The sequence below is a fragment of the Ambystoma mexicanum genome, chromosome 2p (assembly GCF_040938575.1).
Source record: "Ambystoma mexicanum isolate Mex_15411 chromosome 2p, UKY_AmexF1_1, whole genome shotgun sequence".
Classification (NCBI taxonomy): domain Eukaryota; kingdom Metazoa; phylum Chordata; class Amphibia; order Caudata; family Ambystomatidae; genus Ambystoma; species Ambystoma mexicanum.
In genome coordinates this window covers 1,367,735,344-1,367,762,072 of record NC_090923.1, presented here as the reverse complement: position 1 = coordinate 1,367,762,072, position 26,729 = coordinate 1,367,735,344, and positions in this window count along the sequence as shown.

Sequence of the window (26,729 nt, the reverse complement as noted above, 5' to 3'; positions counted from 1 at the left end):
TTGAGAAAGATTCTCTTACAACAGTGTTTCCCCCCACATAAGTCATGCATTTGGTAGCTAGTATATTTGCATTAGGAATATATTAAGGGTGCAGTTTTATATGGGATGGTTATATAAAAAAGGAGGGGATAAGAAACACAACTAGTACTTACAGATCTTTTACCAAAGGTGCTTTGGGTTCTTTAACAAATGACAATGTTGTGCATGTAATTGAAACAAATACTGCGGCCGCGGTCCATGATTCACAGCCAAATGCACCCATTAATGATACACTTGTCACCCAGCAATGGATGGGACATTTTGCACATTTGCTCATGTTATCATTTCCTAATGTGTTCATAAATGTAAATTACACTTTCTTTCCCGGTGTTTCACATTTTGGTGGGTCGAAGGGTTTTAAAAGACAAATTATAATGGCCAAATACGATCAAAACCAAGTACTTGGGTTACACGCAAACAAAGATGTCACCATCCAGGGTTAAGTAATAGTTTATATGCAGACATGAGCTCAATGGGCAAAACGAAAATTAATGGCAGCAGTTATGTATGTTCCTTGATTCCACACGCGTCGGGAGCCCCCAAGGTATTAATGCCACAGAAAACTCAGATTGTGGAGGCTCAATGTTTACTCAATCTGACCTTGTGCAGATTGCAAAGCACTTTCCAGGCACGAAGCGTGCAGCTAGAAGTAAGGGATCTTGATCAACTGCAATGTGCTCAAAAGTGTGCAGTGCCTGCAAAGACATACCTAAAGTTGGAAGGTGTGGGGTTTGTGGCAAGCAGGTGGCAAGAAACTACCATGAGCTGCATAGCAGGCCGACTTGTATGATTCTGAGAAGTGATGAAGTGAACAGTGTAAGCAGCGGGTACTGGAATGATCAAGTGGCAAAACTCATGTGTATCGAGGCAATGGAGAAACTAGTGAAAGTGCAAAAGCAGGTAGTAAATGAACTGTGCTTTTAAAATGAAGAGAATGTCTTTGTGGGGACCAATAGTAGGTGCAACAAGACTTAATACATCGCAAATCTCAAGAAAGGGACAGCAGCTTTGATGGATAACTATTGGGTGTGCAGCCAGCAGGCATTTCTGTACCTCCCATCATCACGGAGGGGCACCTGCTTGCTGGTCTGTTGCAGTCAGTGCTCCTGGTGGTCCCTGAAGAACATTTGACAACTACACCAGGGTCCGGCATCCTCACCACAGTGCTACCGCAGAAGCCCATATTCCGTATCTTAACAGAGAAGAAGAAAAAAGAAAAATTGCGAAGGAGAAGATGGAATTATCTATCGCAAGAGTCCTCCCAATTACTCCACAAAATACCAGATCAGTGCCGACTCTACAGCGAGGGAGAAACCTTTTTTTGCATCGCTGTTGCTGCTGGGGGTGCAGACCACTGCGAATGCCAAGTGGCTTAAGATTGTGTGGTGGGAAATGATCCAGCTGGCCAATGACACTGAACAAGGCCTCAAAACTATCAAGATGGAAATGCTTGCAATCCGGCTGGTGATGTTGCAGAATCGCTACATGCTGCACGTCCTCACAGCCATGGAAGGAGAGGTCTGCAAAAAGATAGGCGATTCATGTTGCATCTACGTACCTCCTAATGATGCAGAAAATGGTTCCCTCAGCAACATAATAGGGGCCCTGCACGTCCTCGGTACTCACATGCAGACAAAAGCTGGGATACACACAACCTGTTTTAGTGGGCACCTTCTTGGATGGGGGGCTGTTGTGAAGATGTTGGTTCCTATGTTCGTGATCTTCTGCAAGCTGCGGCTTCGATGCTGTGCCAAAGCAGTGTCTAGCAGCACAATGATGATGGTCTCAATTGGGGTGCAAGAGGTACCTCATGGTACAAAAGAGAGTACAGTTCAGACTGACGACGCGACAAGCCATGCATGGTTGCAGTAGAGCAATGCCTTCACCCCCTAGGTACCACCACAGTTGCCCACCCTGACCCTGAGAATTACACAGAACACTGGGTAGATGTAGCAGGGGATGGAGGGTGTATATATGACATGTACCCCAGAGCAATATACACAAGCAAGGTAAGGTTTACGGTCCATATGTAGGACATGGGTACCAAAGGAAGGGTCACCTCCATATTTGGAGGCTGAACGATTGGAAAGGGAAAGAATGGTAAAGGACGGACGTGGAGCTCACATAGGAATTCGTTAATGTGGTATTAACGAAAGGGGGGCATGTTGGGAAGGGAGGACAATCGTCCCAGGCCCCCAGCGCTTTTGGATGACGCAGAGGCCTGGAAGTGTGCAGGAGGGAGCATTGACGGGGCTATAGAGCGGGGAAGGTGGTATAGTGTATGTTTTTGCTCTAATGTACAAGGGGAACAAAACACTATCTTGGATAGTAGCAGCCATATTGAAATTGAGACCTAGTTATGCGCTGTAGTGATGGTCGCGGCTCAAGCTACATGCCCATGTAAATAAGTGTATGCATGCGAGAATAGGGAATAGATTGTAGCATGGGCACCAATAAAAGGCCAGAGCTACAGAGATTTATAGATCCATCATTGTCTTATGTTTCCAACATTCATATCCCAGAAGGAATGTGCCCTGCAAGGCCACAAGGGGGCTGAGAGCTCTCTGCGAAAAGCCATCCCACAAGGTGGGCATGAGCCTGTGACCTTCCACATCCCAGCTCTAAGTAATTGCACTTGGACGCCCCATCCCAAGACCGCCAGCATTCCAAGGTACCATTCGGTCCCAGACCCCCAACTATGAAACTGTTAAACCCCCCATCGCTCAGAAAAGACCTGAAAACAGGGATCAGTTGCCTTCACCATAGGTCACATGATTTGTGCTGCAAGGTGCCACGAGGGATAAAACAACATCAGCAAAACGAGGGTGTGGAGCTTTGGATGGGCACCGACATGTGTCTATAGTTGGGGTGCAAGTTATGGTTGTATAGCTTAACACATAAAAAACAGCAGGTGTCCACAGACTTGTGGAACACTCCCGTATTTGATTGTTATTACAATACTAGGGTGTGCAGGGGATGGGAATGTTCCACAAGTCTGTGGACACCTGCTGTTTTTTTATATTGTTAGATACAACCCAGTGTCAGGGTTGGTGTTCTCCCCCGCACCCCACTAACTATCTTAAAACATTTACTGTACCAAAAAATAGGTGTGCTCTAGGCCGACTTGTTCTAGCTTCTTGTGTAGCTTACCATAACAGGCAAATGTTTATGGTTTTTAGATTTTGCGCTGCCACCATAATGCCCCCTTAAAGTTTTTTCACTGAATTTAACAGGTGTCTATTTGGGCATAATGAGAGCCTGTGGTTCTCCCAGGCATCCCCTGTGAGTATTTGGCATTGTTGAAGTGTGGCCTAGTGCTTTGGGCCTTTTTTTGTTTTACCAGAGCTCCATACATCATACATTGTTGTTTTTTTGGAATTATACAATTTTGAGATTTCTTTGGCTCTTTACAATATAAACACTAAGATTAGCAGTGCCCACCCATCACCTCTTTATTTGGGCAGCTTAACCATAGCGTCCATTTAACAAAGTCTTTTTCACTTATATTGAACCTGAACGTGCAGTGAAGCCACACTGTGCCCCGTCTGTTGGTTGAAAGTTCCCAAGGAAAGCTGGTGCTCAAGAAGATTAATCTAAGGTGAGGAATCTCGAAGAAAGGATTGTTCAGAAATGGCATTACCAAGAGGAAAGCAACTGGTTCTCTCAATTGACACAATTGTCACCCTGATCACTTGCTTATCTTGCCCAGGAAGAAGCAGAGGACTACCCTCAAAGTGTTCTTCTCTTTAAAGGACAAGTCTAAATGGTGTAATTTCCTGGTCTGGTACAGCTCATTGTGGGGATCAACTCCCTGCAGCAGTTTCCTCAAATTCTTTGCAGCTTTTTATGGGGGTAAGCCCCCCCTCCTCCCTTATGTGCCCCCTAACTTTAAAATATTCCCTAACCCTGCAGTCTCTGATTTGTTTTTTAGCAGGCTGGAGTTTTAGCACGTTGAACGTATGGGTGATTTTCATGGTGAATGTCCCACCTCCTTTCTTCAATGGAGTTCTGCCTTCCTCTCTGGGTTCCAAACCTCTTACAAGTACCCCTCAAGAAGAGAGGACTCCATTTTTATTCCAATCTCGTCACTCACCATACCACCTTACCCCCATAGAAAAATGCAAGTTTACCAACCTGTCTAGATTCTGTCAGCCCTGTTCCATGGTTATTTGGTTTGCCCAGTGGACCTTATCTGCACATTCCAATATAGCTGCCACACAGAAAATTACCCTGCTTGCCATTGATGGGAAGGCACTTCCAAAACAGTCTTGCCCATTGGCTTCAAAGTGGTGCTAGTGGGGTTTACCAAATTGATGGGCCCTTCTAGCGTAGAAGCTCATCCCCACCTAAGAGGTATCAACATTCATCAACTCCTAGCTGGCTGTCGTATCTGGGCTCCCTATGCCAAATCAATCCCGGCATGTCTTCAGGCCCTCTTAGTTATTTTCTGTGACCTGTGCCTCTTGGCCAACTAGAAGAAAACAGTTTACTGTAAAGTAGAGGGTTTTATTTTTTGTATTTGCTTCTGCTGAGCCCGAGTGCAAGGGTATTACCTACAGGAATAGCGACATCAAGGAGACAGTTTTTCACATAACTGGGGTAGAGCGTTCTCCATCCTGTCATTCAATTGATCAATATGAGAAGTTTACTCAAGGACACTGGCCCTTTACTATGAGAATATGGCTATCATCCAGTCTGCAGGAAAACATGACACCAGAAGGCAGTACGGAGTGTGTGGCTACCCTTCTGCCACTGGTCTATAGCGAGATTGCTATACTCCTTCAATCACGTCCTACTTTATTTCAGCAATAATCCTAGATCAGCTTCATTTGCTCTTATAAAGCCCAACCCTAAAAAATGTTACGGTCTTGTGCTGAAAACTCAACAGTTCCAAAGTATATACTTTACAGGTAGGTTTCTGAAGAGATTAGGAGTGCCGTTGGTTATGATTTATGAGAGTCAAAAAGTAAGATAAAGTTCTGTTAAGTAATATCTGTTAATCCCAGTCCTTATGATATTCCTAGCTAGGAACCTTGAGCCAGGCTCCACTGCTCAAAGTCAGGAAAGAGTGATTAAGGGACCAAGCTTTATGCTCACATATCACTATGGAGAATGGGGGAGGGTGAAAACGGTATGTAAACTTGTACCACCCTGACTCGGATCAGATTCTTCCTATGACCACTACTGGTGTTCTGGAATCTGGGGACATAATCTTCTACGCTTGGTCAAGTAAAGGGAGGCCAGTGATTGCTGGTGCATGGGCCATTTTCAGCATCCAGGGTTTAGTTTTGGTCTGCTGCGGTGTACAGGAATCTGTTCCAGAAAGCTTCCAGTAGAACACCGAAATGAGCAAAGATTAATATTGCTGCAGGACACACGGACGCCACATGGGGTTAAAGATGTGTTGGAACAAGACTCACTATGGTCGGGTGGCAACAAGCTATCTTCAGGGGGAAAACAGGAGCAGGACCAGGGCAACTTCCTTTCATGCAAGAATGGTGAAAATGCAGGTGCAGGCATCCTCTTCCCTAAGCTGAAGGTCCTCCAAGTTCCAAGAATGTACTCTGAATGGTGATTGCTGCAGTGAGGTAGCACGAAAGCTGGTCAGTCCACTGTATGTTCTAGGGACATTTCCAAAAGCCCAGAAGGTGTGGATCCTCAAGCAGAGGTTGAGACTGGTTGTTCCAACCAGTCCAGGGATGATTGAAGCACCTAGTGAGGGCCTTCTTGAGATGAGGCAGAATTGCTTGGCTTCATGGGGGGAGGTGAGGAGGGCAGCATTGGAGTTGATACTGGTCAGCTGAATTGGTTGTCTTCTGGTCACCAGAAGGTTGCACTTCTTTGAGGGGTCGGCTTGGCACCAATTATCTGTTGAATAGCAATCATGGATAGCCACTGGCCACATCTGCTCACCAACAGAGAGACACACACACACACACACACACACACACACACACACACACACACACACACACACACACACACACACACACACACACACACACACACACACACACACACACACACACACACACACACACACACACACACACACACACACACACACACACACACACACACACACACACACACACACACACACACACACACACACACACACACACACACACACACACACACACACACACACACACACACACACACACACACACACACACACACACACACACACACACACACACACACACACACACACACACACACACACACACACACACACTCACTCACTCACTCACTCACTCACTCACTCACTCACTCACTCACTCACTCACTCACTCACTCACTCTTTCCATTTAAGGCCATTTAATGAATTTCCTGACCTGAAAAAGCAGGATGGCCAAAGAAAAAGCGAAAAACATCCTTGCGTCATGGCATCTTAGGGGTGCTGGCCACCTTTGTAAGTGCAAAAGTGCACCACTACAGTGCTCCAAAAACCGTAAAATACCACTGCTGCCATATGGGATATAATGATACAAATTATCCTAACTGCACATCAGTGTATGGTGATATGTGCAATTGTAATACATTCAGATACCTAGTCCCGAGGACTGATCAGTTTCCCCATTAGAATGAGCAAACAGCGAAGGGATGTAAAGCTGAAGGCTCACCGTCAAAGAGAGGACCTGCAAACAATCTTCTTGTCATGCACCTACCCTCTGAAACTCGATCCCGATATTGACTCGGAATGCTCCCACAAATTTCCAAATCTGCAATGCTCTCTAAATGTGGCTTTCAACAGTACAAGGCCTACTTCCGATGGATGCACAGACTGACACACCGACCACAACTCACAGTACTGTGCTACTGTTAAGATGCCACCCCAACTGCTGACTACCTTTATTCTGTACAGTGCTCCATTGCTCTTGAGTTAGGCCTGCGCTTTAAACACAATTTTAAAAAAGGTAACTGTAGCCCCGTTTTTGACATTTCATGTTCTTTTAAAATTATTTTAGTCATGTGAGGTTGGAATAGTTTTGCGTTGACTTTCTGCATTAGGGAAGCTACATGCAGTGTTCTGATTTTTCTGAAATCCTGTCGGAAGACTGTCTTCAAGAAAAACGTGGAAAGGAAGGTACATATATTCTGTGTGTGTACTGGCTTCACCCCCATGTTGTGGGAAGCTGATATTTAGAGTGAGCACAGCAAGAACTCAAAGAACCATATATTTACAATATACCTCAGAAAGTGATGTTGCTGTTGCTACGAAAACCAGACCGATGACTCCAATGTGCAGCCTTTCATATGTTATGAAACCCTCAAAAACATAGGATAGAATGGCTGCCTTCTCACAAATTTCTGGTTATTAAGAAATGCCTCGGAAGAAGTGTGGACATAACAGTGATGATTGCACACCAAACGTGAATGCCCAGGAAATCTAAACCTAAGCCATCTCCTCGGATGTTTGGGACCTACAAATTATAATGTAGTGTGAGCATTTTGCAGAACCACGCATGGCATAAGTGCATGCATCGTAAGTGCGTGTTCTATGTTTTTGTGTTGTTGGTGCATTTGTGTATTGTTGGAGGGTTTGTGATAGGAGTGTCTGTTGTAGATGCATGTCTTAGAAGTGTGTTGTTACTCTGGTGTTAAGCATTTGTGTGCTTGGTGTATAAGTGTTTGGCATGTGGCTGTATAGCATATAAGTAGCGCATGAGTTTTTGATATAAAGTCATAAAATGTACATGCCCTTTGTCCCCTTAGTGTGTATGAAAACTTTTACAGTTCGTACATATACGAAGCTTACATCGAAAAACCAACATCTGTTGATTCTGTTATGGTTCATGTTATGTGAAGTTTGTAAAGGTATGTTGGCCTACAAATACGAATTGTTAATTTCCCACATGTACATGAGGAATTTGCATATAAATTGTATATTTCTTCTAATGCATTTTATGCCTCCTATACGCATGAAATCTCACATTAAAGTCAACTTTAACTTTAATGTGCATTTTTAATACGAGGCATAGGACTTCTCCAATTAGTACTTGTATATAATTAATAGCTCCTGAAAATGTACATCAATGTAAGCCCCGACTTTCCTGTCAGTTTTCAAAAGATGTAAATGGCGTGATCTACGAACTGTGAAAATTGTACACCCCTTGGTACAGTTTGGGTGAAACATGTACATTTATTACATCCCCTGAAAACTAACATCAAAATTAGCCCTGACTTTGTGAGATTTCAGATGTAAACCGCAAAATGTACAAACTGAGGCATACATGACTTTTCCAGTTTGTACTTGTATGCAATTTACATCTCCTGAAAACTTGCATCAAAGTAAGCCCTGACTCATGGGAATTTAAAAGATGTAAATTGTGTAATTCATATGATCCTTGGTGCAGTTTGCATGAAAAATGTACATTCATTACACGACCTGAAGAATTAACATTAAAGTCCAGTTGAATGTGCATTTTTAATACATATGAGAGATGTACGACTTTTCCAAATAGTACCTGTATGTCATTTATAGTTCCTGAAAACTTAAGTAAAATTAAGCACTGACTTTCCTGTCAGTTTTCAAAAGATATAAATTGTGTAATCTACTAACTGAAAATCATACGCCCTTTGGGATAGTTTGTATGAAAAATGTACATTACATCCCCTGAAAATTAGCAGTAAAATCAGCCCTGACTTTGATGTGCTTTCAGATGTAAACGGTGCAATGTACGAACTGTGAAACTCAAAATACTCTTCGTACAGTTTGTGTGAAAAGTGTACATTTATTCCATCACCTTAAAGCTGACCTCAAAGTCAGCTGTGACTTGCCTTTGTGTAAGTATTTAGGATATGTTAATTATCAGACGTATGAACTTTAAAACTTGTATGCTCTGCATACAGTTTGTATGAAAGATGTGCATTCATTCTGCGCAGACATCATATAATGTACATTTTAAGGCAGTAATATTTCAAAATCTTTTTTCAGTGCACCAATTCTAGTTGAAGTCTAGGTGCATGCCAAAAATTGGGAAAATCGAAGCGGACAATATTGAGATACTTGGGCCAAAAAAAAAAAATCCTATGGGAAAACCCAATGTTAAAAAGCTGTTTCAAACGCGATCAAAGTAAACATTTATTAAACTATGAAGCCTGTAATGTAAAATTCTGTAATGTTACACCCCCCCACACACACCATTAAGTTGAGTAACAATAAACATCTGTTATTAAGATGCCCCTTCGGGGTGAACGTGCGCTTAACAAATATGCCTATTATGTAGATCGGCTCTAAAACCGCACAGATGTGCAACCAGTGCTTCAACAAGCAGGCAGCTTTCAGAAGACTCAGCAGCGCTGCCGAGTCTTCCGAAAAGTGGTCCTGCTTGTTGAAGCATTGGTTGCTTGTGCTTGTGATACCTCTGCTTCAGAAGAGGATACTCCTAGGGAGATCTTTTGTGAGAAACCAGAAGGTGTCTCACCCGCTAGTCCCCGGGGATCTGTCATCAAGGTGGCCAGGATACGGCCATCTCTTTTGAATTCAGTTCCTGGGGGTGGACCAGTGCATGAGGATCACCTGGGTGAGTGTTTTTCGGGGGGTGGGACACCGGATGGCGAGATGCGGTATCCCCTTCTCTGTAATACCTTTACCCCATCCTACCAGGTAGGATATATACATGAATACTCCCCCCCCCCCCCGTTTCCTACACAAAGACATTCACACGGACAGCCCGCTCTGGGAGAAAACAGACTAACACCTGAGCAGTATACATGATGTGTCCCAATACAATGGTCAAGCCAGGTCAGGGAATTATTGACACTCACACCTGACTTCCATTAAGCTTCCCCACACAGATAAAACGCGGAGCACAAAAGCATGCTCGAAGCGAGGCAAAGCACACGAGGAAACAGCCGTTTCGAGACGGCAGCTGAATGAGGTTGGAAGATGTTAAAGGTATTGGTACCCGGCACCGTCGCCAACGGAATCGGTCCCCAGGCACTCTGGCGGATCTGTAAACGATAAGGTGGGATTGGTAAGTAAGGTGAAGAGGGAGTAGGATAGTGAGAGGAGTGGTCTGTTGGCAGCTTCAACTTGGTATACACCGGGTGATGAGCTTTGGTGTGGGTATTGGATGAGAGTCAGTCTGCATGTGCTGTTGCTCTGGCTTATGTGTTGCAGTGTTGGGTAGTGCGTGCGGCTTGTTGTGCGAGAGGTGGTTGTGTGAGTTTTTTGAGTGAGATAAGAATGCAGAGTTTGAGCTTATATTGGTTAGTGGGTTACCTGACCTTTAGCATGCTAACATTCACAGTTTTGTCTAAGTGTGGCACTTGTTGGCCTTCATAATCCCATCTAGATGCGGTGCAGGCCAATGTTTAGAATTTTATCTAGGTGTGGGCATGCCAACATTCACAGTCTTATCTAGATGCGGCGCAGGCTAGTGTTTAGAAATCTGTCTAGGTTAGGGCATGCTAACATTCATAATTTTATCTGGATGCTACACAGGCTGGTGTTAACAATTCTAAGTGTGGCACATGCTAACATTCAAGTTTCATCTAGGCGCGGGCATGCTATCCTTCAATCAATCCTATCTAGATGAGACGCAGGCCAATGTCCACAATTCTAAGTGTGGCCTATGCTAGTCTTCAGGTTTCGCATAGGTGCGGGCATGCTAACATTCAAAGTCCCATCTAGATGCGACGCAGGCCAATATCCTCAATTCCATCTAAGTGTGGCCATGCTAATATTCACAATTCTATCTAAATGCGTCTGCTGGTCTGGATATGGTCTGTCCAGTACGTACGAGTGGATGAGTCACTTGAGGGATTTCGTCTGGGTCTAAGTATGTGATCGGTCTCTAGAGCCTTCCTTTTGTGGCTATTTTCCATGATATCTTATGCTCTGTCGAGTGGTTGGTTCTTTGGTTTGAGTGTTTGTCCAATTTGAGAGTGGCTGAGGTTGGAGTTATTTTCATCGTTGTTTTAATGTCTGGGCATTCGAGTGTGTCTCTGTTGTGGTTACGCTGTGAAGAGCCATGATTTGCGGAGTTTCCTGAATGCTAGGTGGTTTGTTGTGTTCTGTATATTCTTAGGTAGGTCATTCCAGGTTTTGGGTGCCTGGTGAGAGAAAGAGGATCCTCCAAGTTTTTTTCTGTTGTAGGGTTTTGGTTCCAGGCGTATGTCGGTGCTTGATCTTAGTGTTCTTGTCGGTTGATGTAGGCGTAGTTTGTCGCTTAGGAATTCTGTGCCTTATTTGTGTATTGCTCTGTGCGTGATGCACATGGACTTGAACTTTATTCGCTGTTTTAGTGGTAGCCAGTGTAGTATTTTTAGCGCGGATGTGATGTGTTCTCTTCTGGGTAGCTTGAGGAGGAGTCTGGCTGCTGCATTTTGTATGCGTTGCAGTTTTTTAGAAGTCGTTCTGGCATGCCCAGGTACAGGCTATTGGCATAGTCTACTCTGGACATGATCAGAGCGATGATGGTAAGTGTTTTGTTGGCGAATGACAGGAACGGTAGGATCCTTTTTGCTGCTTGCAGGAGGAAGAAACATTTCTTGATTACCGAGTTTACTTGTGGTTCTAGAGTGAGGATGTTATCCATCAGGACCCCTAGGTTTTTTACAGTTGATGATGGTTCTGGTGTGGTGCCGAGCTCTCTTGGCCAGGGGGTGTAGTTGATGTCTCCTCCCTTTTTTGAAAGAATCACTATCTCTGTTTTGTCTGGGTTGATTTTGAGATTGTTGAGGTTCATCCAGTTGAATATGTCACAAAGGCAATTCTCTAGTGTGGTGTTTTCTTCTCGGGTGTCTTGTATGTTAAAGATTATTGGAGTATCGTCGGCGTAGTTGTAGCATGTGAGTCCGTGTTTTTTGATGAGTTTGATTAATAGGTACATGTAGATGTTGAATAGAAGCGGGGAGAAGTATGATCCTTGTGGTACTCCGCACGTGGAGTCTCTGGGTTTGGATTTAAAAGGTTTCATCCATACTGTTTCTGTTCTGTTTGTTAGGAAGGATTTGATCCATAGTAGTGCAGTGTCTGTTATCCCTAGTCCTTCTAATCTCTGAGGATGGCGTGGTTGACAGTGTCGAAAGCTGCAGACAGATCAAGGAGAATCAGGGCAGTACTGCTGTCCGAGTCTGCGTTTGTTTTTAGGTTGTTCCATATTGAGAGAAGAGCTGATTCTGTTCCTCTCATAGGTCTGAAACCAACTAGTGCCTGGTCTAGTAGGCAATGCTCTTCAATGAATTCTTGGGTTATTTGGTAGATGTACGTTTCTAGCAGTTTGGCTAAGTAGGGTATGTTGGAGATGGGTCTGTAGTTGGACAAGTCCTCTACGTTTCCTGTTGTCTCTTTGAGTAGCAGCTTGATGTAAACTGATGAAGGCATGTGGCACTTTACCTGTTGGGATTGAGAGGTTGAGGAGGTTCCTGTGGTATTCCATGGGGGTTCCTTGTTTGAGAATTGTTTTGTATATGTCCGGGGGGGGCAAGGGTCTTCAGGAGAGCCTGATTTGTTGCTTTGGTTTACCAGTTTGACGAAAGCCTCAGCTGATATTTCTGGGAAGTTTCGTAGCTGGTTTGCGTGTTCCTCGTTGGTGTCAGTGGGGTTTGAGCTGTGATTGCTTGGTCTGTTTTGTATGGTGTGTTGGATGGATGTTGTTTTGTTTTTGAAGTGGTCTCCGACGTCCTCGCAAATTTTAATCGATGGATTTGGTGTATTGTTTTAGCCTAGTGGGTTTTTTATTTCGTTTATGATTTTGAATAGTTCTTTTTGAGGGTTTGGTGCTCTGAATATTCGGTTGTTGTAATGTTTCCTCTTCGCTTTTTGTATTTCCTTTTTATATGAGCGGATCTGTTGTAGGAATTTCAATTTGTTTTCGGTGGTGTTGTTGGTCCTCGATTCAGATTCTAGTTTTCATTTTTTTCTTTTCATGGCGTTGAGTAGTGGGGTGAACCATTTTGCTGTAGTTTTCTTACGTGATGTGGTGAAGGGCTTTTCTTTGGCGATGTTGTCTAGGGTTGTTGCGATCCAGGTATGAAGTAGGGGAACTTTTATGTCTAGGTCTGCTTCTTCCATGGTTGATGCTTGTGGTTTTCTGAGTTCTAGGAGCTCGGTTAGGTTGGAGTTTTTTATGGTTCTCCAATTTCTTTTCGTCATGATGGATCGTTTTTCTTGTTGCTTTTTTTGTTGGAGTGGCCGTTGTGATTATGAATGGAATGGTGACGTGGTTGCTCCAAAGTATTTGAATTGGGGGTGCCGTGGTGATGAGATCCTTGCTGGCGAAGATTGCGTCAAGTGTGTGCCCTGCTGAGTGGATTGCTCCTTTGACTAGTTGTTGTAGGTTCATGGCTGCTAGTTGGGCGGTTAAGGATTTTTGTGTGGTTGTGGTTTCTTCGTCGAACCAGATGTTGAAATCTCCGAGGATGATCAGATGATTGTAATTGATGGCTAGGATGGTGATTGCTTCTGTGAAAGCACCTATGAAAGTCGCATCGTAGGTTGGTGTTCTGTATATCAGTATGAATTTCAGGTTAGTTTTGGGGTTTACTGAAAGTTGTAGTATTAAGGATTCGCATTTATCAATGTTTAGTGGATCTTCCATTTTGATGGTCAGTTGTTCCTTGTGGATGGTCGCTAGTCCCCTACCCCCGCCCCCTCTTTTGGATTTTCTGTTTGTTTAGATGCATTTGAAGTCTTCGGGAAGGCAGTTGTTGAGGGTGATCTTGTAGTTGTTGGCTAGCTATGTTTCAGTTACAAATAGGATGTCTATGCCTCCTTCTGACAGGAGGTCATTTATTTCAGTTGAGTGTTTGGACATTGACCTTGCGTTTATTAGGTTACAGTGGATTTTCTGGGTGAGATTTTGTTTTGAGGTTATTTGTTGTTCAAGTTTGTAATTGTCTGTTCGTGGTGTTTCCGCATTGATGTCGGTAGGATGAAGAACGGTGACGGCTGCTTCTTCATTGAAGCGGTCCAATAAGTTGATAACAGGGCTGATTGGTCTTGGTGTTTCTGCTGTGATGCTGCTCGGAAGATCATCAGCGGTGGTTTCTTCATTGAGTCCGATTGTTGGGTGGGAGGTAGCATTGCTGGTTGTCGGTGCTTTGCCGTATTTTGCGGGATGTAGTGGAAATCGATGTTGCCCCTCTGTTCTTGTGATGTAAGGGGTAATGGGGTCGGAGCCCTCCCACTCTCTTGTTGAGTGCTCCCATCTTTTTTCCGCGCGTTTCAGGAAATTCTTTGCATGTTTCGAGGTTTCCGTGTTGGGGTGTCGGTGTACCGTGGTTGTTGCGAGGTAAGGTGTGAGGTATAAGGATTTTTCTCTTGTAGATTTTGTTCTGGTTATGTTTTTTCTTTAGGTGCATTTCTTTCCAATGGGGCTGCTTCTTGTGGGTTATGTCGGTGTTGGGTGTTCATATCTCTTGTTGCACGATCTTGTTCTCTTTCTCAGCGTCCTTTTCTGGGTCGGGCCATTTTCCAGTTTAAGTGCAGGCGTAGTAAGGTAGTTGGTCCTCTGTGCTGTACAGTCACAGTGACCTCGGTTTTTCCTTCTCTGGATACGCTGGGGTGTTCTCTGGCTCAGTGTTGCTTTCCTGTCGGTGGGTAGGGTGTGTTTCCTAAGGGTGCACTGTCGGGGGGTTAAAGGTCTGCTGGAATGGGTCTTAATTGAGTTAGGTTGTGGTGGGTTTCCGTGATTGATAGAGTACTGAACTAAGTGCAGTTAGATTATTTGAGAGACCTGTATAGTGGGAGAGAGTCCTATCAATACAATCTAAACATCATACAGTGCAATTTGGAGACCGAACCCCTGCTAAATTTGAGAGACCTGTATAGTGGGAGAAAGGCCTATCGGTGCAATCTAAACATCATACAGTGCAATTTGGAGACGGAACCCCTGCTAAATTTGAGAGGCCTAACCATGCAATCTAAACATCATACAATGCAACATCATACCCCTGCTAAATTTGAGAGACCTGTATAGTGGGAGAGAGGCCCATCAGTGCAATCTAAACATCATGCAATGCAATTTGGAGACGGAACCCCTGCTAAATTTGAGAGGCCTAATTATGCATTCTAAACATTATACCATGCAATTTGGAGACAGAACCCCTGCTAAATTTGAGAGACCTGTATAATGGGAGAGAGGCCTATTGGTGCAATCTAGACATCATACAATGCAATTTGGAGACAGCCCCGGCTAAATTTGAGAGATCTGTTTAGTGGGAGAGAGGCCTATCAGTGCAATCTAAACATAATACAATTTGGAGACAGAACCCCTGCTAAATTTGAGAGGCCTAACCATGCAATCTAAACATCATACAATGCAATTTGGAGACAGAACCCCTGCTAAATTTGAGAGACCTGTATAGTGGGAGAGAGGCCTATCAGTGCAATCTAAACATACCATGCAATTTGGAGACAGAACCCCTGCTAAATTTGAGAGACCTGTATAGTGGGAGAGAGGTCTATCAGTGCAATCTAAACATCATACAATGCAATCATCTTCTTTACTTTGGGTTTGGTAAGTGGCTTGGAATCTGGGGTAGAGTAGTTGCTCTACTCCTGACCCCGGCCACTCCTACCTTAATGGTCCTTGTAGATGATGGTGAACGGCGGCCACTGCTTCCCCTGCAGACACCGGCTGACACTTCTTGGAGCCGCCCTTGGCCTTAGGGCCCTTAGCCGGAGGGCTGCATGGGCAGGAGGGCTGCCCTGGGAGAGTTGGTTATGACCTAGATGGGGTGCCAATCAGGGAGCGGGACGGGCTTAGGAGAGGGAAACGCAGAAGGGAGGCGAACTGGGGAACGGGGCTGATGGGCTGCACACACGCCTGGGGGGGGCCTCTGGGCTGGTGGCGGAGATCAAATTAGAGGCCTAGATGGTCGAAACTCACTGGCAGGCTTCCTGACAAAAGTACTCACTGTCCAATCAGATGCAGGGAGGACGGGTGGGGAGGCGGGAGGAGCGGGGATGCGGAAGAGGGTGTGGGGAGGGAGGGGAAGCAGCAACCAGGGCTGGAGGAGGCTCGGGGTCAACAAAAATGGGATCAAAGGCCTGTGAGGCCTACAGAAGGTCATCAGAACACAATGCACTCACCGGGCTTCCAGCAGAAGGAAGTAGCTGGTGCAGGCATGTGAGCTGTTAGGCTCACAACACAGGTCCTACCAACCAATCAGATGCAGGGTGGGCGGGAGGAGCGGGGATGCGGAAGAGGGCATGGGGAGGGAGGGGAAGGAGCAACCAGGGCTGGAGGGGACTTGGGGTCAACAAAAATGGGATCAAAGGCCTGTGAGGCCTACAGAAGGTCAACAGAACATGATGCACTCACCGGGCTTCCAGCTGAAAAAAGGAGCCGGTGCAGGCACACAAGCTGTTAGGCTCACAACACAGGTCCTAGCGACCAATCAGATGCAGGGTGGGCGGGAGGAGCGGGGATGCGGAAGAGGGTGTGGGGAGGGAGGGGAAGCAGCAACCAAGGCTGGAGGGGGCTTGGGGTCAATGAAAATGGGATCAAAGGCCTGTGAGGCCTACAGAAGGTCAACAGAACACGATGCACTCACCGGCTTCCAGCTAACTACAAGGGGTTTACAAGGAGGCAGATTTCCCTTGACCTTTTTGGAAAGAAATTGTCATAAGCAATAGACCCTGACATTGGACAGCTTAAGTCCCGGAGACAAGTCTCAAGAATCCTGCGTTGGAGGCACCTGCGCTGCTCCTACATGACTAATCGAGTCGGGGAGAAGCCGCAGTGGTACCGTCCTTGGCTCCAAGAACAAAGTAGTGACGGAGCAATCAACCCAGCTGGGAGACTGATATAAGACTGGTCTGTGTTGAAGCCAAGGTTGCAAGCAGCAACATTGTATACCGAACCCTAGAATGAACATTGTTAAAACGCATGTGATGAAAGACGCAAGTAAAGTTGAACTGATGATAACTGTTTGAACTTTGAAAGAAATAAAATGTCGTTGACATAGTGATCTGGCACTGCGTGTGTGCTCAAAGGTCTCTGTAAAGTATCCAGCCCAAAGGTGGCAATTGTAAAGAGAAAGATTTTGTGAATCGAAGTGGTCCTGCAGCCAGTCAAGCAAAATCCCGCACACAATCGAAAGTCTTTGATATTCACTATAGAAAAGGAAAGCTTGGAAAATTAGATGAAATGGCCCGAGGCCTATTGAGGGAGATCAATTAAGAACATTGTGTTAAAGTGGGTCTGTGCCCGGCAGAGGGGGACCTGGAGTGAACAGTAAATCACCAGAGAAATTGTGCATATGAAATCCTGAGAAGAAAGAAACTTTGGTGTTTAATTTGTCCCATCAGGCCCTGTGAAATGAGAGACTTTGAATGGCTAAGAAACTTTGGCACAGAAGTCCTTGATGCTGAGGTTTTGAACTGCATCCTTGTGCCAGAGAAGCCAGAGTGTATGCTTAGCTAGAGTGTGCCGTCTTGTCCCATGCTGAAAACGTGGGGAAGGGGCGTCAACAGCTCAAATATCCTGACATATCATTTCTTGAACGCTTTTCTTTTGCATCAGTGTTTCCTACAAAATTTGTATTTAGCAGGAAGGATTGGCAATAGGTTTCTTAGTATAGGCCCTTTTATTTTGACAAGACTACTAGGACTGCATTATTATTATTTGATTGTCGTAGCTTGCTCCCATCTTTAGATTTCAGATTAGGTAGCCATTTTACCAACCCATTTGAAAGTTCAATAAACACCCTTGAACTGCGATCACTTGTGTCTGACTTACTGTTTGCTTCAGGACAGTGTAAGGAAGGCATGGTATCAGTGTTATCAGATACACCAGTAACCCACGTTTCAGCAAGCAGGCACTTCCAGTAGGCTCACATGGAAACGGAGTACAGAAACAGCCAAGGCCGCATACTAGCTGTCCAAACTGGACGTCCTGTAATGTACAGACTTTTTTTAGGTTCAGTAGTGTGACCAATCAAAACTGCAAAGCCCAACTTTCATTATTCGCTCGAAGAGGTTTCTTACTTAATCACTATGACATGTTTCAAATAAAAAATTGTTGACACTCTTATGTTTGCATAATGCTCTTTGCTTATATGCAAATCTCCAGGCTTGGGTTCTATGAAGAGATACTGTATTGTGTGACCTTGGTCCAAGCTCCTAGGTCTGCCCCACTCCTCTCTATGCCCCTGCACCTCCAAGGATGAAAGGATTCCCCAGTAATGTGTTTCCTTTTCCAGCACTGGCCTAGACCCTGAAGACCCGTAGAATTCAGCGCTAGGCAACACATGCCTGGAAGCTTAAAGGTCTGCCCACGCTGCTGAAAGCGAAAAGACATGCAAGGTTGAATCAGCGTGGAAAGGGGCGCTGTTGTACCAGGAAGAGCGTCACAGTTGCCGCCAAAACATAGAGCCTTTAAGAAGCCATTACAACCCCACGGTGCAAGGTGAACTGATGTGCCACAAAATGGGCGCACAAGGCTGGGCTGAGAAAACACATTTGGCACAGAAATAAAGAAAACAAAACGCAGAGTTCAGCCAGTTCTGAAGCACATTACGGTGACTGCTTTAAAAAAAAAGGTGTATAAGGTTGTAGCTGAAAAAAGTTCTGTCGTTGTCGAAATACCCAAGAAGGGTACATTAGGCCCAGCAAGCACACACGCACTAACGTGCAGAAAACTGCTCCGAAAAACAGTGTAGCAAAATGATCCTGTAAAACAAAAGGCAGCCTGGCGCCGAAAAAAAACAACATAGCCTTGAAAGGTAGACAGCGAAAAGTGGGTTGTGAAAACATGCATGCATGTACAGGCTACATGCATAGAGCAGAATAGTCGAGAAGAAACACCAAAACAAAGTCGGGGTAGAGATCCTGCCACGTCACCAACACCTAAAAAAAAAAAACAGTCGGGAGGCTGCGCTGTGCGATCGGAAGGGGCACCAATTACTGTTCTTCATACACCAATGTATAATGTAATTCAGGCATCTATATGACTTGTCAAAAAAAATATAGCACAGCTACAGAAAGTGCTCTGCATACACATTGGGACTATTGGGGGGAGAAATATGAAGGCGAAAGGAAGGAATTTACGAAGCGCTTCATGGCATACTTTCATGACACAGAAAATCTTGCATGCAGACAGCAAATGTTAATGAAATAACATGAGAAAAGAGGAGGAGAAATCGCATGAAGAGGGTTCCAGCCCACCAGCTACGACACCTAGGGTCCAAGAAAACACAGTGGAAGACTCAATCCAGCAAGATAGAAATAAATAGTCCTAGAAATTGGAATGGCGACATTGACGAGCCACAAGATTTCCCAGTGTGCCCTTGCTTGAGAATGAAGATTGTGCTTCTGGCTCACCAACAGAGCACCAATACTGCTTTAAAGCCAGAGGCGTTGCTGGGGGGGGGGGGGGGGGGGTGGCGGGGAGCTAAGGGGGCTATAGCCCCGAGTGTTTTGGTTGTAGCCCCGGATAGAATCTCAGGAGCTACAACCAAAAGGCTAGCTAGCCCCCAGTCCTGACATTAGCGTAGCCCCAGGTCTTTTCCAGACCTAGCAATACCCCTGTTTAAAGCATTGCTTAAAAGAACAGCAACACCCTTTACTATCAATATACAGCCAAGCTCAGAAGAAAAAGATTACATAGAGGATATCCTGTGACTCTGTATGTTCCCCGAATGAAATTAGTGCATAGACGACTTCAGGTTTCTATGAGGGGCCCTAGTGACCGCAATCTCAGTCCACGCCCATGTTGAAAAAAACAAACCACTTCCAGTTTATCCATTACCAATAGATGGACAGCAAGTGACTCCATAATAGTGCCCACAGCTCGCAAATGCTGTTGAGCCCTTAATATATTGATGGTACCAAGCAGTGCAGGGCCCAAATTCTTAGTATGCTTATGATGCAACAGGGTGGGTAGCTACCCACCACTGTTGCCGCCGACTACAGCCGTTCTCCAGAGTATGAACATATTTGGGATTAAAGCTACGACTCGGCACATGCTCGTTGGGGTTGATGGATGCACTATGGGCAGAAATGTGATTTACAAATACCAATCAACATAACACAAAATAACACAACACACTAGTTGTGTCTTGAAATTAGACACTTTTTTAAGTGCCTCCTTAAACACAGAGTCCTTATTAACATTTTGATGGGGTTCTTAAGATGGCAAGTGAAACGTATTGACTGCCTAGCCACAGAAAACCGAGCCGTCATGCTTTCCTCTTAGGGTAAATGTGCCCTGGTGTTGGTGCTTTGTGCTGTCCACCCACCCTGCTGCGGCAGTGCTTCCAGTAATTGCAGTAGCAGAGCTGCACCAATGTCATGCGCACTGACTGAAGCATTGTGTGGGAATGACCAGCATGGGTACCCAGCATTGTCACCTTCCAATTCCTTGTTATTCTGAAAATTAATAACTAGCACGGCCAAGTCGGCGTAGGTCCTCCGGTTCATGAATTACAAAATGCCAGAACAGGATGCAGAGATGTGTGGCCAGTGCACACTTTTGTTGCTTCTTATGTGGCTACTACTGACTGACAGACTGATAAAATAATAAAGTTGCCAAAACACCCCATCATAATTAGACGGAGTCTGAAATAGTAGAGGCCAGTGCTGGAAAACACCTGCACAAATTCTTCAGGTAAGCCATGCCGGAGTCCTTTTTAAGTTACATAAGTATCTGCAGAGGAGGACGGCACGGTGCCCACCGCCCAGGTCACATCTTTCTAACTGTCTGACTTGAAACACCAGGGGAAGAACATTCTCCCGATCATACACACACTCCACACATGTCGACGTTCACTCTGATCAAAACCAGTGATGTCCAGTTAAAGGTTCACTAGACCTGGTGACACTTGAGGTGTAGTAAACACTACTATGTACATGTCATTAATCATGTTCAAGCAAACAAAATATACACAAGGTGCTCTTCGGTGCTTCCGTAGTTCTCATCTCTTTAATTTGCATTCTTTAAGCCCAGAGAGCCATGCCGATGCATTTCAGACTGAAGCGTCCATCTTCAGGGCAGGTTTCTGCAAATACATACCATAGCACATGTTCTTAGGGTTTGACCTCTAGTGTACATTAATAGACACAGGTTTCACTAGAAATAAAGAACACTGTGATTGCTTCGTGCTCAGAGGCCTCGTCAGATCTGTTCACTGAGAGAGGGGAGGAAACTGGCATTCTTTGCTGCCTATAAAAGGTCGAGCATTGGTGTTGGAGCTGCTCTGGTAATCAACCTTAGTGCAGATACTCCAGGCTCCCTGAAAGACAATAGTGCGTAACTCAAGGAAATGTGCCCATAATGTACACTCTATTGCTCAAAGTTGTGAAAGGTGCCGTGAGAGTGGTGTGTTCTCGCACTACACCTGTGAATTTGAAAAAGCAGGTATGGGCTTTCTGCACAGAAATGAATTATGTCGACAAATTAGACTGCTCTGCCTAGTGGATAAATGCTGTGTGTGGGAATACCTGGAAAAGAAGTATGCTGTTAGGATGTGTGTACAGTATGTTCTGGCAGTACAGAGCTAGGTGATGGATGATATAACCTTATCGACCTTCTCACCTTAATGAGGCTTCTTCTAATGCACTATTTTGCAGAGTTTAATTGATGTGCTGTGAAAAACAAGAAACATATGCGCGTGACACTTATTCAGTCGGCTTCGGATTTGCAGGCTGCCGATCCCGGGGACATATCTACTACCAGCGTTCTTGAGAATCACCGCGTGTCTGCCAAGCCTTGGAACGTCCAAGTTACCATGGTGATAAACGCAGGAACGTGAGGAGCGTTAATATAACGTCAGCACGTTGCAGCGCACTGCTAGTGACTACAGAAAAAATGTATTGTGCAGTGAAATGAACTGCACTGCATTCTAGTTAATGTAGTGTTTTATATATTGCCTAACCATTCATGGCAAATGAAAGCTGTAAGAATCATCTTGGAACCATCCTGCTCTAGAATCTGGAACTGTTTATTAAATGAACATGTTATAGGAGCAGGCTAACCCCTATGGTTTAGTGTATCACGTTTATTTAATAACTATGTGCACGAGAACAAGTCCATATGAACACTATTCCTGGTAATTGCGACACATATTGGGCAGTTCATCCAAAAGTAGCTTGTTGAAGCTCACTCCATTGAAACTTCAAGCGATTACTTCGCCTTTATGTACAATGATACAATACATAATGACATCCTGCGTATTAATGGCATCCTGGTTCAAATTCCATGTACATAAGCAACAGATATGATGGTAATAAACATTGAAACTAAATATCCCAATTACCTATTCATCATGATAAAATAATACAATTCTGAGGGCATCATTCTAGCACAGCATCGACCTGGACAGTACTCTTGATCACATACGATTGTTTAAACTACCTTCATTACATTTCACACCGTATTTAACAAATCCTCTGGTTCATGATCCGTTCTCCAGACATTCACCAGTGCAGTAAAGACATTGCAACACAATTCTATAGCCATTTCTGATGATTTATGTGCACTTTGACTTCCATAACTCGTTAACATGATTATATGATAGTGTGACCATTACTAATAATACATATGGGTTGTGCCTGACCTTGCTTGGTCACCTAAGTACATACACCTGCTGTCATTATCTACAGTGGGGCTAATGTCTGCAAGCTGTGAAGGCATCACAAAGCAAGACACAGACAACAGACTTATATTTCAAACTAAAACACTTAATTAAATCAAGCATCAGCGAGTACGCTCAGGAGTATGCTGATTCGGCTGGGGAGGCTGCCCGTGAGAAGTTTTGGATACGTGATACGGTGTTATGCGCGCAAATTCCCGGAATGGGATACGTACTGTTCGTTTCATCAGTAGAAACACGGGACTCAACCGAGTTTTGCGCTGTGGTTCACAGAAAGGAATAACCCGAACTACGGGCCTCCGAGGTGGCTGGAGGTTGCCATGGAAGCTTAGCACTGCGTTGCTAAGGAGAGGCAACGTGCGTGTCGGTTCACGGCGGTGATCATGTGACATTGGATATTTAACCCCGCCCCCCTGCTTGCTCAGTGCTTCTGATAAAGCATTTTTGGCGCTACTTGTTTACTGTCTTGCATCTCGTTTACCTGGTATCCTGAACCCTTGCTTCCATAACCGACCTTGCTTTTGGATAATCCTGTTCTGTTTTGGTATTTCATTGATCTACTGGTTTTTCGACCCTTGCCTTCTGCCCTCGGATTTTGATTATCGTCTTTTCCTCTAGTTAACATTTGCTCGTATGGATTTGACCCGGATTGTTTAAAGGACTTCTCTTGAATACTACTCCGCGGGACAGCCTCCGCTGCAACGTGGGACAGCATCGGCTGCGCCGCGGGACAGCCTCCGCTGCAACATGGGACAGCATCGGCTGCGCCGCGGGACAGCCTCCGCTGCTACGTGGGACAACGTTTGTTGCATCACGGGAGTTGCACATCAGGAAAAACACTTTGACTTCCCGTATTCCTCCCAATTCATCTTTCTCTTGCATCACGAATATTTACCATGCATAGTTAAACCCTGGATTCCCTCTGGTAAGAATCTCTGTGCTTTTCTTCTTATTAGTACCGTAGTGTAAAAGGGGATAGTAACCAGAGAGGTCGTTTGTTTTGCAGAGAATTCCTGTTGTTTCCGGTTCCTGCTAGATCGAGGTTAATCAACTTAAGATCTGTTCTATCTCTAAGCAGGTTAGTGTGGGAGGAGTGTTAGTACTTAGAGAAGACACGGTATACTTGGATACTAATTATGCTTCTTTCCTTCTACAGCTACAGTGGTCTCTGAGGGAAATCCAAACATCATTGAAAACATCTTTCAATTAATTGATCCCTCTGTATGTGAATTATTACCATTCAGAGGGGTACATTGGTGGGAAGAATTCTTCTTCTACACTACGGGGTCAACCAGTGAAGAGGAATTCTGACATAATCAGAAGCCTTAAACATGGACCCCAATGAGACCCTAGCTAATCTCCTCCAGTTAGTGGCGGATTTGAGAACGGATATGGCTACCGCTCATGCCACCACTCAGCAACAAATTCTAGAGCTCCAAACAGCCATACAACCCTTGCCTCGTGCAGCACCAGCTTTACCAACCCCCCCGGTTGTTGAACCTGCACAGGCGGGGGCCGGTCCTGTGTATGTTACTTCCCAGTTTCCGTTGGCTCCACCAGAAAGATTCCATGGGGACCCAAAACATTTCAGGACGTTTCTAAATCAATGCCGTTTACATTTTTTATGTCGACCAGGTTCTTTTCCTGATTCTGATACTAAGGCAGCCTTCTTGTTGTCCCATCTGGGGGGTACAGCCGCTGCTTGGGCTAATCCTCTTTTGGAGGAGGGTAGTCCGTTATTGTTCGATTGTGATGCATTGATTGAAGCCATGGGGAAGGTGTTTGATACACGATACAAAGCCCAAGTCATGGAGTTGGAGTTATTAAGCCTGCAACAAGGGGATATGACGCTGTTGGCCTACGTAGCCAAATTCAATCAGTTAGCTGCTGAGACGGCTTGGCCTGATGATAAGAAGGCCTCCTTGTTCTATAAAGGTTTGTCTGAAACCTTAAAGGATACCCTGGCTATAGTACCTGTAGTTCCAACAGCCTTTCCTGAACTACTGGAACTAGTTCTTCAGATAGACGCTCGGAAAGCTGCTAGAAAAGGGGAGAAACGTGGTCTGATTCCTGAAGTCCAAGTCAACCCTTTATCTTCCCCTAGTACATCCGAACCAATGCAAATTGGGGCAGCTATACGAGGTCCTCTTTCACAAGAAGAAAGAGAGCATCGAAAGAAGAACAATCTATGTTTCTATTGTGGTTCTGCGGAACACTTATTGAAGGTTTGTACCAAGAAACCCTCCAAGAAACAGGGAAACGCGAAAGCTCGGCAATGAAAGGAGTCCGGTTGCCGAGCAATTACGTATCCAAGGATTCCATATCTGTCCAACCAATTGTAGTAGCGGTAATTTTCACGTTACCGCACGATAAGATAGTTCAAGCCACAGCAATCATAGATTCTGGCGCCACAGGAAACTACATTGATTCTTTATACGCCAAGGATCTGGGTCTTCCTACCATTGATAAAGCAAATCCTGTTTTGGTTAACGCTGTGGATGGTTCTTCCTTGGTTTCCGGAATGGTCATCCAGCAGACAGAGGATTTGAAAATGGAAACCTTAACGGGGCATTCCGAAATGATCTTCTTTGATCTTATATCTGCACCTCAGTTTAGGCTCATTTTGGGTCTTCCCTGGTTACGGTTGCATAACCCTATCATTGATTGGCACTCGGGCAGTATAGAACTTATGTCAGAGTTCTGCGAGAACCGATGTTGGAAGGACAAACTCCCAGTAAGCAGTCCTTGTCGTCCTCTTTTGGATATCGCCCCTACTGTTGGAGCAGTTATCACCAGTGTATTGCCTAATGAATATTCCGAATTCAAAGATGTGTTTGATGAAGGAGGTGGTTTGGTTTGCCTCCACACAGACCCTACGACTGTCCTATTGATTTGATTCCAGGGGGTAAACTACCCTCCGGTAGAATTTATTCATTGACCCACAAGGAAGACCTTATTCTAAAGGAATACATTGATCAGTCATTGAAAACTGGGTTCATTCGCCCTTCTCGTTCACCTGCGGCCTCTCCTTTATTCTTTGTGCCTAAAAAAGAAGGGGACCTCCGCCCGTGTATTGATTATAGGGCTCTCAATTTCATTACTGTTCGGAATCAATATCCGATTCCTCTCATCTCAGTACTTCTGGATCAGCTGGGTTTGTCCGTTATATTCACCAAATTAGACCTACGTGGTGCTTACAACTTGGTAAGAATCCGTAGTGGAGACGAGTGGAAAACCGTCTTTAAAACCAGGTATGGCTTGTTTGAATACAGAGTCATGCCGTTTGGGCTTTGTAACGCTCCCGCCACATTTCAATATTTCATTAATGATGTGTTTCATGACATGATGGACCAGTTTCTTATAGTCTATTTGGACGACATATTGATATACTCAGCATCCTATGACTTACATGTTACACACGTTTCCCGTGTGTTACAAAGATTACGTGAGAATAATTTGTTTGCTAAGCTAGAAAAATGTATTTTCCATGCTTCGGAAGTGGAATTTTTGGGATATGACCAGTAAAGGGATCCAAATGAGCCAGTCTAAGGTCAAGGTGGTTTTGGAATGGCCCCCGCCCAACTCTTTGAAAGCCTTGCAATCTTTCTTGGGTTTTGCAAACTTTTACAGGCGGTTTATTAAGGATTTTTCCACTTTGGTCGCTCCCTTGACCTCTTTGACGAGCAGTAAAACGGCTTTTATTTGGGACGATGCGTGTGAACAGGCTTTCCAGACTCTCAAGACAGCTTTCACCAGCGCTCCGGTGCTTCAACACCCTAATCCGAACCTGCCATTTGTTGTAGAGGCCGACGCCTCAGACATTGCTCTTGGTGCCATATTGTCTCAGGAGTGTCCTGAAACCAAGGGGTTGCATCCGGTGGCATTTCATTCAAGGAAACTAACTTCCTATGAGCGGAACTATACCATAACTGAAAGAGTTGTTAGCGGTACGGGACTCCTTTTTGACCTGGCGTCATCACTTATTGGGTACAGCGTTCCCTGTTCGGGTTTTTACCGACCATAAGAATTTACTGGCCTTACAGTCCGTTAAGTGTTCCACTGCTCGGCATGCTAGGTGGCATGAATTCTTTTCTATGTTTGATTTCATCATTACATATCTGCCCGGTTCTTTACAC